The following is a 15706-nucleotide window of genomic DNA, read 5'->3' as shown; positions in this document are numbered from 1 at the left end:
GGTTTCAAAATAAGTACCGTTTACCTTATCTGGATCTTTGGTTTTATGTGTATCGAGAATTGTGTTGTGTTTTGTTGGATGTAAATGTGGTTTCAATGCAGAGGTTGAATTTCCGCGTTGTGGTCGTCGATGTCATTGACTAGAATGTACCAAGATGTGTCCTTCAGCTTTCGGAACTAATATGGTTCGGATATGCAACGGAGCTTACTATATCTATTGTGATATTATTTATGCCTACATCTCTGTCAGTGGGTGAAATGGTTACTAAACCACTTTCAAAGTTTATTTTTATCGACTGATTGTTGCAAAATAATAGCTATTTATTTGAGAAGGATATTAAGTAATTCATAATGAACGAGGACGTTACTTGTTAACGTCCGAGTTTTTTATGAATTAGTTAATATCCGTAGTAAATACAAAGCTTTATCGAAACATGTACGAATGAGGCAGTGCTACCACCCAACAGTTCTGCAAATTTCCAATTTTTGACTTAATTTTTGAACGCGTTATGTTACAATTAATATAAATAAATGGAAATCTTCAGATTTTGGTCTTCGGAGTTGCTTTCATTTTCGAAAATACATTGAATATTATGGATTAAGGGCCACTATGCTATTATGAAACGGTAACTATGCTATTATGAAACAGTAACTATGTTATTATGAATTATTTCTATCATCTCTATTATGAAGTACTTTACATGTAAGCATAGAAACGTATTAGATACATCTTAATGTTCATGTTTCGATAAAATAAATAAATAATATGTCTTTTCACTAAAAATGTTTTTCTTCTTAAGACCAACTTCTGTCTCTATGAAGGTAAATTCGATAGAACGATAGAATCAAGCACGGTGTAATTACATTTGTAATTGTAACTTGTTGCATAAACCGGAGAAAACTGGTCGCGTGCACTTATTATGAATTACGAAAGTGGAATCCACAGATAATTGAAATCGTTTTTTTTTTCTAATTTTAATTTTTCTCCTCGATTGATTTGTAGACTATTTTACATAGTTTTCTCCATAATACAAGCAATTTTCGTGATTCTTTCTGGTTCTTCCGAAATTATCTGTCTAGATGAATGTGTCTATCAGGAAGATTTTATCTTTCTGTGAAGAAACGGAATCTAAAAAGATCGTAGATAAAAGATACTTCTACAAAAGACGGGTTATTAGAAGTAGAATTCTAAGTATCTATCTTATAATCTGTACATCAAGCAATTTAAAGATTAACTGAAAATATCTTGAAATGTTTTTTTTTTGTTTAATTCGCCAGTTCCTTGTGTTAAATTTTTAAATTCTGACATTTGTATTTCTATACATAAAATTGCTTCAAAAGGTTAAATTTTGTATAATAATAAAGTATAATTAAGTTGATGCCACCGTAAATAACTGTTTCCAACAAGCACAGAATTTCACGCAAATGCCAGCAAATAATATCACCAAAATGACTACTTTTTATTCTTTTTTTTTCTTTATTTTATTGGCGTTTTTCCCAGTTTCCCTGCAACCGTCACTTAAATTTCAACAGCCGTAAACAGCAACACTCCACGCGAAATTTATGGAAACTCTCAACCAGATAATCACACCTCTAAAGAAGTTCCAGCGAAACTTGCAGAAAAATAGAGTTACTATACCTTCATATCGTAAAGAAGTTAGGAATAAAACGACCAAATTAAACTCCCAACAAAGAAATCTGATGCAAAACATAAAACTAACGCTTTCGCAATATTGGCTTTACGAGCTCATTCTTTTAGAGTTTCGAGTATATCATAAATTGGAAACTATAAACCTCGAGCTGTGGAAATTTGATGACTAAGAATAACGTATCTTGGTGGATTAGTATACAGAGTCGATAATTATGGTATTTGTCCGAGATGTAACGGTTGACATGCCACGATGTTATAATGGATTATCTATTCAAGTATCTACCGCCACTCCAATAGCTCTCTAGTTCTCATGGGCGTTGTGTAATTGCCTAATTGAATGGAAATCACATCAATTACAACATAATTACGTTATCAATTAACTGTTATTAATTAATATCGATTCTTATTGCGTGGAGGGGGAGTCGGATTATTTTTATCGAGGTTAATTAAGGTTAATTCACAGGACCCACTGAGTTTTCTAGAGATGATGGCAACACTGACGCGTCAAAAATCCCAATTCGTTTCTAATTGCAGTAAAATTTAGTCACCGGACAGTGTGAAGGTTAAAACTCTAAACTGTTTATTATCTTCAAATTTCCAATGTTTAGAAAGGATCGTTATCAATATTTCGTATTATCGGTGAGGTCAGCTCGCCGCTCAGCCCTGTTTGCTCTGCTTCTTTTTCATCAGATTATGATTGCAAATATTTTATCTCCTATTAATTCCACTGTGCAATGTCATAAATCAATATTCGCCTCCGGATCGTTCTTTTTCAACCCTGTTGACACAAACACCCTTCCCAATTAAACTTTGGCTTCATGTATTGTTTGGATAACGATCCCAGCCACCCAAAGTGCATTACAAAATTCCTTCTTTACAACCCTTTGTAATAATAACCTGAAATTTTCAACTTGAGGGTAGCTAAATAAATTAGGCTAGTGTCCAAGTGGCGTAACCCAATTAAAAATGAGACGTAATTACTTTTGCAGCTTGAAATGCGCTCATTTCTACCAACACGATTTCTCCATTACTAAATCAACAGGCTTTCGGGCCTTTTCCAGCAAATGATTTTTCGAATGAATTTCAAACAATGGAGCTGGGAAAAACGTGTGTTGGGATGGAGCCGCTTGCTTCAATTTGAGTCTTGATAATTTGTGTGTGAAATTTTAAGTAATGCGCAATTGTTTGCGGTTAGTTAGTCAATGTTGCTAGTGATGCAAAATTCATGCAATGATGTGGGAACTGAAGCGGCCCGAATCTTGGTCAGACGAGGAGGTTTTAATTGGCGTGTGGGATTTTTTTTATTTTTAAGAAAGAAAATTGAAATCAATAGCCGATGTTTTTAATATTGAATTTTTTATATCCGAGGAACGTTAAATATTTGAACGATTATCCAAATATGGATTTCTCTTTTTCGTCGTGGAAGGCAAACTATGAATATTTTTATTAAAAACCTCGAATGAAATGTTCGTTTTTATTAGAAAATCGTGGGGCATCCTGACGGATTCCTTTGAATTTTATATCCCACCTATACCATACAAGACAGAATGTAATATGCCCATTGGAATTTATCGAAGTCGGCAGGGAACCCAATATATCCCGGTTTGCAATTTTTTCCCCCAAATCGTAATATCCGGAATATTTCGTCTTTCTAATTTATCCCACTTAAACGAGTTTCTTTTTATCCTAAATGGCAATTTTGACAGAGCAAAAAACTCTGTAATAATCCTCGTAAAATTGCACGTTCGGTCGATCCTCTTAAATATAGATCGGATATCTGTGACCACTATCACATCCGTTGGGATCGTCCAGTGCATGAAAATGATTTCATCTCGGGAAATCAAGTTGTTTGAGTGGTCATGAGGTGAAGTGACACGTGGAAAGTCTTCTTTATACAAACCAGGTCTCGATACGATATTGAAATGCGCTCGTAAATCCCGTTTTCAGATTCTTTCTGTCGCGTGCAACGCCCGACTTATTCGCAAATATTACCGCTAACGGGAATAAATTGCCTAGATCGAATAAATGGGAGACATATGTGCGAACCTTGAAACAAATCTGCTTTTTATATTCAAAGTAAATCTTGGGGTTGAAGCCTCCATTCAATTCCAATGTACAGTGGAAAAACGTGCGAAATGACAAGAATGTGCTGATTATGGCGACGGGTCACTCCTGAGGCGAATTTTCGCGAAATTAAATTTTTCTTAGAAGAGCACTCCACATGGCTGGAATTTTTCAAGAGATAGTTTTCTACGACAAAAAGTGTAAGTAAATTAAAATCGCAGACGTGTTTTTCTCGGCCTTTCTCTGAAATCAAACATGAGGGAAGACTTTCAATGTATGTTTTCCATTATTGTTGTCAAGCCAAAGAATAAAACATTGTTCGAATTGAAACGAACTGTTTTCGATTCAATCTTATTATACGAGCAGCGTGTTTACAAACTGATGGGACTGTCTGTCATAAATTTTAGGTCCTTTTGTTGTGGCTGACTTTCTTTTATAAGGCGGGAAATGGTTTCGTCACCTACAAACACTGAAAAGCACAATACGCGAAAATTCGAGGCGAAAATTATTCTTTTCTTTCGTGATGGAGAAGATAAACGGGACGAAAATAAGAATCAGAGACGACTAGTTGGGCTAGAAATGCGATTACATTTTATTGTACGACTTTTGTTTTGGATGGAATCCATTATTTGTTGAGGATTTGCATTTTGTTGGAGAGTTTAATTAAATTGTATCATCTGAGTTGAAAAGTGAATTCGGTTTACTTTCAAAGTTTGGTTTAAAGATTTGAATAATGTTCGAGAAGCGGAGGGAAAGTTAAAAATAAATATATTCTTTGCGAGGATGATGCCAACGTCTTTATCATAAATTTTCTAAAGTTCGAATACCAGATTGTCTTTAGGCCATTGACCGACAAGAGGAAATGCCATTGCTCGTTTCGCAAATTTCACTTTTCCTGGCCACAAACAACAAACATTTCAACGAAGCTTCTCTCAACGAAATACTAATTAATTTGAATGTTTGTCGAAGATTATTGGAGATTCTTAATTAAAATCTTTCGCTTTTCCAGTTATCTCGTTTTTTTATGGGATTTGACCTTTGCAACTGGATCGTTTTTGGTTCATTAGGTACCTTAAGCAGACAGAAAGAACTGATCAGACAAAAACGATACAAACCGAACAAATGGCGCCTTCAGTTTTTCTTTTCAGCGTGATAAAACTTCGCCAAGAATGGTCCCTGCAAGTGTGGAAGGCGTTTAGCTCCAAAACCTCGTTGATCCTCCTGTCGAAAGTTGCTTATGTGTTAATCGTTTCGCACGAGCCATTATTCAGATAATGGCCCCCAAAATTCATCACAGGTAATCTGCTTCGGTCCTGAGGCCTCTTGTGGAATATCGACGACGTATTATAGGCTTTGCAGTTGGGTAACGTGGGAGCATTTTACTGATTAGATGAGTGTTCGCGTGGAAAATGCAAATCTTGGAATAGGCCTCTTGTATTGACTACACAGTTTAGGCTAACCTTTCAATATTTATTCGGCTCTCCCCATTTCCCCTTTCGATTTGCCATTCTCATCGTAAATACCCGAGCTTTTATCCGCTTCTAGTTCCATTTCCTTTGCGTTGTTAAACGTGTGATACGAGTCCACACGTTTTGCTCGTACGTTTTTCTTACAATATCTTATTAGCGAAGTTTCGAACGGCGATGGATAAAATATTCACTTGGATAGCGGAACTTAATGGCGGGAAGTTTAAAGCGTGACCTACAGATGTTTTAAAGAGTCGGAGGAAACGTGGCACTCCGAATTTCTAATTCCCAGCGAAAATAGTGACTTTTAAGCGAAACGCAATAAAATCCGACAAATTTTCAACTCATGATTTTAGATGACGTACAGTTAAAAGCTTTTAGTCCGGGCGAAAAATTGGTGTCACTTTCAAACTTTTTACGAATTTTCAATTTCTCCTCTTTACGCTGGCTACTGCCCCAGTTTGGAATATAAAGACTTGGAAATATCACTTTGATTCTTCTTATTTTAAAATTTGAGCGACGTTTTTTAGCTTTCAATGAAATGTTAATATCAAACGGAAAATGCAAGTTTCCAGAATGGGCGTTCATTTCTTATCGATCAGGACTTTTCCAAATATTTACACAGCTTTGTACGAGCACCAGTTCAGCGGGCAATTTGTACGGTTTTTAAACCCATAATTTCTTTGTAGGAACAGTTAACTGGTAGCATTTACAGCGAACTTTAGCTCCCTTCGACAATCGCCTCAAGTCATAGAAATATTGTTTTCCCTGGAGCCAAATACTTTGCTCCGGTTTTAGCACGGTTGGAAGCTTCCAACACCAAACAGGTAGTTTATAGTTGACCGATTTTATAACATCCACATTTTCCATCTAAAGTTATATATTAAGTCCGCTACATTAACATCGCACGTTGCAATGATGCAAGTCTACAAAAAATGTAAAACCATTTATCTCCACAGTAAATCTATTTCAGTGTGCTTGATCAAAGCAAACAGCGTGAAAATCACCACCGTGGACAAGTAAATTTATAGTTTAGACAGAATGCGATAAAAAAGAAAATCAGGCGCGTTGTCAATGGATGCGACCATGCAGCAAACAAGCTGAGTGGTCACCGGACAAATGAACTCGATCAAACCGCGGCGCTTTAGGCAACTTTCCTGTAATTCCAAAGTGAAGTGTCATTTTGCGAAACACGAGCGATAATGTCGTCATTATAGCGATCTGAAATTTAATTTCTCGACTATAATTAGTCGTCGTGGCAACGTGGGGGCTCAGACGTGATAGCGCCGTAAGTTGTGGAGTCGCTTGACCGATCTCACTAACCCTAATTTAATCACAGTCCGTAATCGTAGAAAGCTGAGAGGAATCGTTTGTTTTTAGTATAAAAGCTCGCCGTGCTTCGGCAATCTCGGTGCGTCTTTGATAAAATCGAAAGAAATATACATCAGAGACTGAGATAATCTTGCCAAGCCCTTGATTTTCAAACCGAGCGAAATCTTTTGATCATACATAAAGGTAAATATACGTTGCTTACGTTTATTTGACTTTACCTTACGCCGCCGCCACTCTGTCGACGGATTCTTATGAATTCATTAGGGTTATTTAATGTCGGGAGCGGAGACAAAGGAACGGGAGACACCCTTCAAAGCGCTTGGAAGAAGTTTCACAAATAGAATAACGAATTGTTCATATCCACAGCAGCTACGCTGCCTTTGGGGGTTCTTAATTCGCCTAAAAGTATCTAGGGCTTCCAAAACGGGGAAAATTTAGGTCTCGTTTTGGAGAAGTGTAATTTCAATTCTTCTCCATCTCGTACTTTATTTAGTCGCATTAACAAACCAGTACACGTGCGTTGGACTGACCTATATTGTAATCTAGATCTAAGGTGCACTTTAATCGGAATCGCATTGACTAATCCGGGTCCACAGAACAACTCCTAGAGATTTCTTCTTCCTTATACCTAATCTTTTCATTAATCTGACCTGAAAAGCTTTGCATTCATAGAGCGCTGAAAATGGTGGATGCGCCAGGCAATTATAGTTGGAAGAGGTTTGGAAATATCTGTTGATACCTACAGCAGGTTGTTACCTTTTCCTTTTCGCTCACCTCTTCCTTCCACTTCGAACGAAAGTTGTGGAATTTCCGGTCCCACGAACTTACCACACTAAAACGTGCCCTTTATGGACATAGGACTGTTTGCCAAGTTATTGATTACTTGTACATCAAACTTCCTTCCAACCCATATGGAAATAGGTGTTTGTCTTGGTACGAATTATCCAAAAGCATTATGCGCTATGTTAATGAAAACAAACAATTGTAACTCCAACACCAGTGAAACGACATGTTTACGTTTAATTTGTAGTTAAGCGCGTCACATCCTCGAGCTTATCAAATAAATAGAATGGTCAAATAACTTGGACCTCAACTCATCTCCTTTGAACCTAATTAAGATTGTGGGGGCAAAAAATGTTGAGTTGTTATTGATCCGGAAAGTCATATTGAACGGAACGTCAAAGCGGTAGATCAAATATTTACGGAGGTTTTTAATTATAAATGGCTTTTTGGTTAAGCTGTTTATGTATCACTGCAACGGTTTAATTAAAATCGATCATTCAACTTGTGATGTATTAAATGGGAGTTTTTCAAGCTCCCAGGAAGCACAATGGTGGAAAAAATGCACTTGCAGGAAAAACGTGTTAACACTAAAATTTTAATTTAACTTTTTAAGTTGTTATTTCAGGAAAATTGTAATTTGCGATTAGTTTTCTCGAAGTTAAATCAAAGCGAAGTTTAAATGTAAGTTTGTTGTGTTGAGAAACTGCAGGAAATGTGCTTTTTTTGTCATTTCAGTATTTTGTCAAAGGTCTTATTCAGTAGTGGAATTCAGTTTTGATTTCTATGCAGCTCCGAATATTTGCATTTCGAATAATGTCTGTTTAGTTCTTTTGATGGTAAAAACTTGGAGACCTTTCCATATTTTCCTCGTATCGAGAACTGGAAATAAATCCGCAAAGTTTCGGTAAGAGTTTCGTTGAATGAACGCATCATTAGAAATATTTCCTGGTGGACCATCTCGGAATGGAATTTCGTCAGGAGACTTATTTTCCTCCAGGAAAGTCATTTTAGTGGATTACGTAGCAATAAGTCAAAGTGACAAGTTAATAATAAATTTTTCGAGTACGCTAGTTGTAACAAGAGCCGACAAATGGGCGTCTGAATGGCTTTACTTAACTTCTGACAAGTATCAGCAAGATAGAAGACGTATTTTCCCCAGTGATGGAGTAGTCAATCTCGGGGTGTATCGAAAAATCGCCGAGAAAAATAGAACAAGTTGTTCTGTAGGAAAATTGTTAACCGGAGCGATAATGATAGAAATTCCTCACTTGAGCATCGGTTATCGATTAGAGTTGTCTTCGAAAAGGCAGTGCTAAGTGAACACTGGAATTAGTTATAATCTCGCCTTTTTATTTTGCAGAATTCGGGGGTGTAGTCTCGTTCGACAATCTACCAATTCTCTTTGTCTTCATTTCCTACACTCGGTGTTTAGGATGATTTATCGCTGGCAGAGTATCAACGGATTCGAATCAAATTCAAGCAATATTTCAGCCAAACGACGAAACCATTTGCGGTGATCGCTTGCACATTAGTTCTTGCGGCAATTAACGATCTCCAGATAATGTAAACAGTGTCGTTCGGTGGTCGCGCCACGGTAAGCAGCATGTGTACACCGTTAAACTTCCATCATAAATCAAAACTTAATTGATACACCCTTGTTGGCAAATTATCCTTCAGAACGGTAGCGTGCGATTAATAAGGGAAATTATAACCACGCAACGCTTCAAAATCGAACTTTGCTATTATGCCAATTACTGTATTTTTTGCGCGCGCTTTCCGGTGCTTTAAGAGCTTGTCCCAAGTGAAGTCATGAAAATTAATATCGTCACATCCGCACTCCTCCCGAAATCCACACAAAAGTTTTTGAGCACTTCCCGTCGAATATTTACAACGAGAGTAAACAAACAAGAAATTAAGCGCAGCACGTCTCTAATGTGTTCCTCTTTTAATGTACAAACTTTGCTCGTTGTTGCCTGTACAAGCTCATAAATAAAAGCTGTAATGCATTCGTCTATCGCTTTTACTGCGGATTGGCTTTTTAATACCATTCGAGCTCTTCAACATACAGCATATGAAAGGGTAAACCGTAATAATTCACCCGGTTTTAGACCACAAGGAATTTTCACAGAGCCAAACAAAGTGCAGTTTCGCTTTGTTTTTATTCACTAATAAGTCCGCTTTTCAAACTCACATCCCCGGAATATTTGCAATAATTAGAGATTAGCAGTTTTGAGCCACAAAAAATCTCGCCAGTAAGGGATGGAATTAATCCTACTAAACACGAAGGCCTCCAATCTGTACTTCATTGTCGACCAAGCACATTTCTTTTATACGGAGTGCTTTGAGGACGTGCTAAAAGAAAATCCTTGTGTCCAACACTTTTACATTTCGTGCTTCTCTAGCACGGCGTGAATTATTAAAGCTGGTTATTCGTCTTGATGACGGTAGTGAATAATTCACTCCTCGCGCTAATAATTCCGTTTTCACTATTGTTTCCCGTCTTGTTATTGAGTTTCAAGTCGAGTGCGTGCAAACAATACCTAGACATCCGAATTGGATCTCTTCGTCTGATCTTTTTTCCAATGAGATAAAGAATAGACGACTCAATTTATCTGGAAAGTGCTGAACGTGAGTCGACCTGACCTGCTCCATCTGCTAATAAATCAAACGGATTATTTTAACTCAATTTACTTGGAGATTTTAGCAAAAATAGTCGCAAACCACAAAGGAAATTAAATTTGCTTGAGCGAGTGTAAGCGACTATTTAGTCGTGCTTTCGTAGCGGCTGACCTGTAAAATTCCAATTCCGGCCGAAGTCAGATTATGATTTTGAACGAATTAAGAATTCTCACGTTAGATCGTTCAAACAATGTTAAACAGATGAGCGAAGCAGAAAATGAATAATAAACAACGCTTCCGGAAAGGAAGTTAGGGCATGTGGCGCATATAAATAGCGAATTGGGGGTCATCAACATTCAAATGTTTTGGGGAGTTTTCACTTTGGTCCATTACTGGGCTCTTGCTGAAATATTGGGGGCCAAATCACAGATAAAGGGGCGATCTGTATTCCACTTGATAAGATCAGTTCACATCAATTCTGTCGAACACTCGTGGATTTTACATAAGGGTCAAAATATTTTCAATGCGTTCAATGCACAAAGAAAACTATAAGAATTTTTGTGGCGATTAACGTTTGAATTTAAATGTGCATTTTACTGTCCAAAGAGATGATTTGCATGCACTTTTGCTCATTTTAAATTCATGGCTCATACAGATGGGATTCTTTGGCCTCGATTCCGTTCGCCGTTACTTATTGTTAAGTCTTAACATAATGAGATATTGAATCTAGGTTTCTACAATATTGTTGAAGTTGCGACACTGTTGCATCTTTGAACAGATTACAAAAGCTATTGTTCTTAAAATTATAGTGGCCTGAAAAAAAATGCTTTGTACAGACTTCATTGCAGGTGTACCACCATCGTAATTTAGTTTGTGTCTCACGAAAGTTACCGTTCCACCATGAATTTTTACACGATTCTTTATGTCCAGTTAGGTGGAATAACATCTGTAATGAGTGCTAATTGAGTTACGTTGTTTTCTTTTGGAAATGCTGTGCAAATGTTATGTTTGTGCCGTCTTTTTGGATTGATTTAGAAGATAAAAAAATTAAATTTTTAACACGATTACCCAAAAAATGGTCAATTTAGTGTAATCAAAAGTAAGTTTTGTAAAAGATTTGCTAATTTTAGAGTGATCTACAAAATAAAAAATTGTGATATCCGTCTCGTTGCAGCCACAATTTTAAAATTTAGTTTGTTTGATAAAGAAGGAAAAATTAGTATCTCCAGAAATTTTCAAGTTGATTACACGAAAAGTGTCCAAGTTATGCTTAATCAAAGGAAGTTTTGCAGAAGATTTGCTAATTTAGAGTGATTTACAAAATAAAAAATTGTAAAATCCGTCTCGTTACAGTTATAGTTTTAAAATTTTGCTTGATGTAGGCAACCCAACACAGGCTTTTTTATCAATTGTAGGAGAGAAATTTAATTTCACAGTTTGGAAGCAGACAACGTAATGATAAAGATGATTTGATATTGCGTTAGCTGCTAGCTTTTTGTTCTATTTTCACTGTAGAAAATAATCAAAATTTTAAGTAATTAACGTTCTACTTCCTGAACAAGATATACAGAATTGCGAAAAAGCGAAATAAAACTTAAAATGAAACTTTTGTCTTTACACAGTTTTAGTATTACATTTTGAAAGTTTCATACACGTTTAGTACGCCCTTCGTTGCTTCTGAATAAATTTGCTCAAAGTTTTCCTATCAAGGTAACAAGAAGATGCATTATGAGTACATTTTCAGTTTCTTGTCGGGAATACTCAATTGATAAAAATTCGTTACTGCCACTGTTTTTCTCGAACGTTATGAATAATTTTCTTCGAGACGAAAATCGTTTAAGCATTGGCCTACGAAAACAATGAAAAAACTCTTCAGAGTGGGGGCTGCTTTATTTTAATTAAATTATAATCTGTTTGATTTGCATGTTGGTTGCACCAAAAGCTCCTGCAAATGCAGCAGACGATTAACAGCCATTGGTAACCACGAATCGATACCTATCGTTAATTTTTTATGAATTTTAATATTTTGGCCGGAAGCTTCACAGAATTTTCGTGATATTAAATTTGAATGCACTTTTTTTATTAAATAGTCATTGAAACACAGTAAACTGATTTTTCGTTCGATTTCTATGTTCTGTTAAACATCCATCTTGCTTCCCCACATTTTAACGTTAACCTCTTTTCTGCAGACTATATTTCCGCATCTGGAAAATGAATCGCGTAGATATATAGCTAACTGCAGAGGACTAATTTAATTTAAAATATTGTACCTCCAGTTTGAGCAAATTGTTAGAAGAACGCGTTTGCTCAGAGTTACTTTTTTAGTTGATCTGCTTTTTGAACGGTAAATTTTTGTTTCTAATTACAACAGGCACTCTGTATTGTTTGTCGTTTATCTGTATTTACTGCACATTTCCATTTCGTTCCACACTCCGACCGCTATTAATGATTCGTGCATAATATGCATATTAGCTCTGCAACACTACCCCGTCATTAATTTCCGTAACAACCTGTTTCTGTTATTGAACAGAAAATAACCATTATCAGTATACGCAGCGGATGATTTTTTATCGTTGTTTTTGGTTTTAGGATTGGTCGTTATGTGCACGTGGTCCTTGGATAATGCCATCGATTGTGGTTGTCTAGAGGGACTTGTAAAACAATAAAAGGTATGTTGCACATTTATATGACATACGCTATGTTCCGGCGTGACCAGAATAGTCGATTTATATTCAAATAGCTTCGGCATTTTTGCGTTAAAACTTTATCCGGCACACCTTGGCCGCGGAGCAAATATTGGAAAAGTTCCAGTCCGGACGGAGAAGAATCCCATTTTATAGAGATGAGGGTGTATAGTGGATTGCCTATATACAATCGTCAAAATTTTCGATTTTTTTTGAACGGACGTTCGCTTCAATACTCACGTCGTAAAACGACAAAGTTTTCGACTGGAACAGCTGAGCAGTTAAAAGTGACAGCAGTTACGCTCGCTTGTTGGTAATTGTCATTACGACTTTGCTTAAAGGGTTGGTGTCTTATCAACCCCTAACAGTCTACGCACCCTGCGACCCAACAAGTGTACAAACTGCCGACTAATTTCTACCGAGATCATAATTTCCGACGTTTAACGTTACGTTCTCAGTTTTTGTCACTTTCCAATTAAGTGATTGAAGGGGTTTTTGTCGCTTGTGGTTCTACAATACAGAATGTAATTTTCCATCAGTTTTTGCTTCGATCCTGAGATTTTTTGCTTGCCGTCTTTCTAGATTGATTTAAAGATAAAAAAAAATTGTTTAAACCTTTAATTTTAACTTGAATTTTTAACACGATTACTTAAAAAATCGTCAATTTAGTACAATCAAAAGAGAGTTTTGTAAAAGATTTTCTAATTTTAGAGTAATCTACCGATAAAAATAATTGTGCAATCCGTCTCGTTGCAGCTACAATTTTAAAATTTTGTTTGTTTGATACAGAAGCAAAAATTAGCATCTCCAGAAATTTTCAAGTCGATTACAGGAAAAATGACCGAGTTATGGTCAATCAAAGGAAGTTTTGCAGAAGATTTGCTAATTTTAGAGTGATTTACAAAACAAAAAAATTATGAAATCCGTCTCGTTGCAGCTACAATTTTAAAATTTAGTTGGTTTCATTAAGAAGGAAAAATTAGTATCTCCAGAAATTTTCTAGTTGATTACACGAAAAATGGCCAAGTTATGGTAAATTAAAGGAAGTTTTGCTAATTTTCCATCAGTTTTTGCTTCGATACTGAAATTTTTTGTTCGCTCGCAATTTTTAATGGAAATGTGGCGGCGTATACGCTCGTGAGTTTTTGCCAAAGTAGATAATTATCCTCGACCGAAGTCTGATTTCTGTGATGTTTACTTAAAGAATTTTCGATTTCCTGAGAAACGGGATCAGATGACAACCTGTCTACGACAAGATCTAGCTATGGTCCCACCCAACCACTCTAAAAATATTCACTTAGTCCTTTACACAGCTCGATATTGAATAAATCGGATTTTGCAGCTGAGACTCCAAGTCTTAACCCTCGGAGCTCCGACAAGGGTGAACTAATTTAATCAAAGCTTAGCGTCCCGATAATTCTCCTCGAAACACCTATAACCAGCGGCTCCATTTAATGTATAAATAAGCCATATCGAACGCTTCACTGAAATATCCATCCATGTCTGTTACAAAAGCACCATATGTAAACCGGTGCAATAAATCTTCCAGTATTTCATTGGAAAGGTTAGCACGAGTTAAGAGTGGCCTTAGGAAACGCGAGAAAATCTCTGCTCGATTATTTACATTTATTGCGTTGCCTGTTTGATATCACTTCCACGAAAAAGGGCGAAAACAAATTTGTTAAACGTGGCGGTTTTCACATTCGAGTTTGCACGAAAACGCGCCATTTGCACTTTTATTAAACGCTACGCAAAGTCGAAGGCGGAGGGAACAAACGTCAAATTTATATTAGAACATTTGAAGGAACGCAAGGAAATGGGGGATGCGCCCGAAATTCGAATTTTAAACTAACTAGATAAATAAAGTTACTGTTTAATTCTTTTTTGATGAGAACACGTTTCGATTCAATGTGACAGATTAATTTGTACCAATATTCTCTGGTAGAACGAGTTTTTATTGAAACTCAATTTACCTTGATAAAACTTCGATGACAATAAATTCAACAATTCGCTGTAATTTGTATTTATTTTCAATATTAAAAACGAATTTTGCAATCAATTTTATTGTGAATGTCAGCGCTTGTGCGCTTTTATTTTCTCCTGGCTTTATCACATAACCCCAACGACAGAAGGAGGCAAAAAATGCTAAAAGATATCATTTTAAGTTGTGTGTGGGTATCTCGTTTTTCTGCGATGTTGTCAGTTTCATTACAAAGTGAGGATGTACAGCTATAGCCTGAAACAATGCCGCTTTTTTCAAGTTCTTTCATGTTTCGTTTGATGTCCTCAGAATGACCTGACGTTTCAAAATAAATTGTGTCGTGGAGTGAGACGTTCGCTTATGAATTTCATAAAACTTCAAGTGTTTGTTTAGAAAGCAATAAAAATTTTAATTCTTACGTAGCCCGACGCGAATTGTAAAAACGTGGCGAATTTCAGGAATTCTAATCGGTTTGTTGAGTTTCCAGGCCCGCATTTAGCTAATTATGTTCTTTATACAGTTTAAGAGAGCTCTTTCGCCACTTTCCATGCAAATAATTTGACGAGCGGTGTAAAAGTGCTGATATAATGTAGAATCTCGCATTTAAACGAACGAATGTCTTAAATTCAACTACCACAATTTGCGCTAAACAGCTTGATCTGTGATAATTACGTTGTTGGCATAAAGGGTTCTCTTCTCGCGTTGTCGTTTTCCCCTCCAATTAAAATTCCTATCTGACTCGTATTTCCTTCTTAATGTTACTTACACTTATCTTTTTTACATCGTGCTTACATTTTCGTTCGTCGGAAAAGTAGCTCCAAATGTTAAGTCTTAATTGCCGCAGAAAGTAATTATGCAGTCGAGCTGACGCTCTTATACAACAATTTATATTTTTCGCTGTAATTATTGTGCGTTTTTATGGGCTCTTTCATAAATCCGACGAAAGTCGCTGCTATATACAAGTCTTGGATTTTTTAAATGTATGAGAGTGGATTATGTCTGACAAACGGGAGTTTATCATCGGAATATGAGAAATCGTCGAGGGGAAGACATATTCTTCTGCAGATGGAAATGGGGAATTGTAAATGTTAGGCAGTTTAAGAAATGGACGACGCAAAACCATGCAA

General features: G+C 36.4%; 1 protein-coding gene across 3 annotated transcripts in view; it reads left to right on the top strand.

The window, feature by feature from the left end:
• Cad87A (cadherin 87A) overlaps positions 1 to 15706 on the top strand; it is a 64558-nt gene that overhangs the window by 2423 nt on the left and 46429 nt on the right. For 2 of the 3 annotated variants that reach the window (XM_088039368.1, XM_088039364.1), the window contains exon 2: positions 12504 to 12583. The exons of the other annotated variant lie outside the window; for it this stretch is intronic. The gene's annotated coding sequence lies outside the window, so the exon portion shown is untranslated. The remainder of the gene's footprint in view (positions 1 to 12503; positions 12584 to 15706) is intronic. 3 annotated transcript variants of the gene reach the window in all.

Source organism: Gnatocerus cornutus, chromosome 6 (assembly GCF_029298725.1).
Source record: "Gnatocerus cornutus isolate USDA-ARS CGAHR chromosome 6, icGnaCorn1.1, whole genome shotgun sequence".
In the NCBI taxonomy this organism is placed as follows: domain Eukaryota; kingdom Metazoa; phylum Arthropoda; class Insecta; order Coleoptera; family Tenebrionidae; genus Gnatocerus; species Gnatocerus cornutus.
Note: the sequence above shows the minus strand (reverse complement) of the source record. Positions and strands in the feature narration are given on the sequence as shown.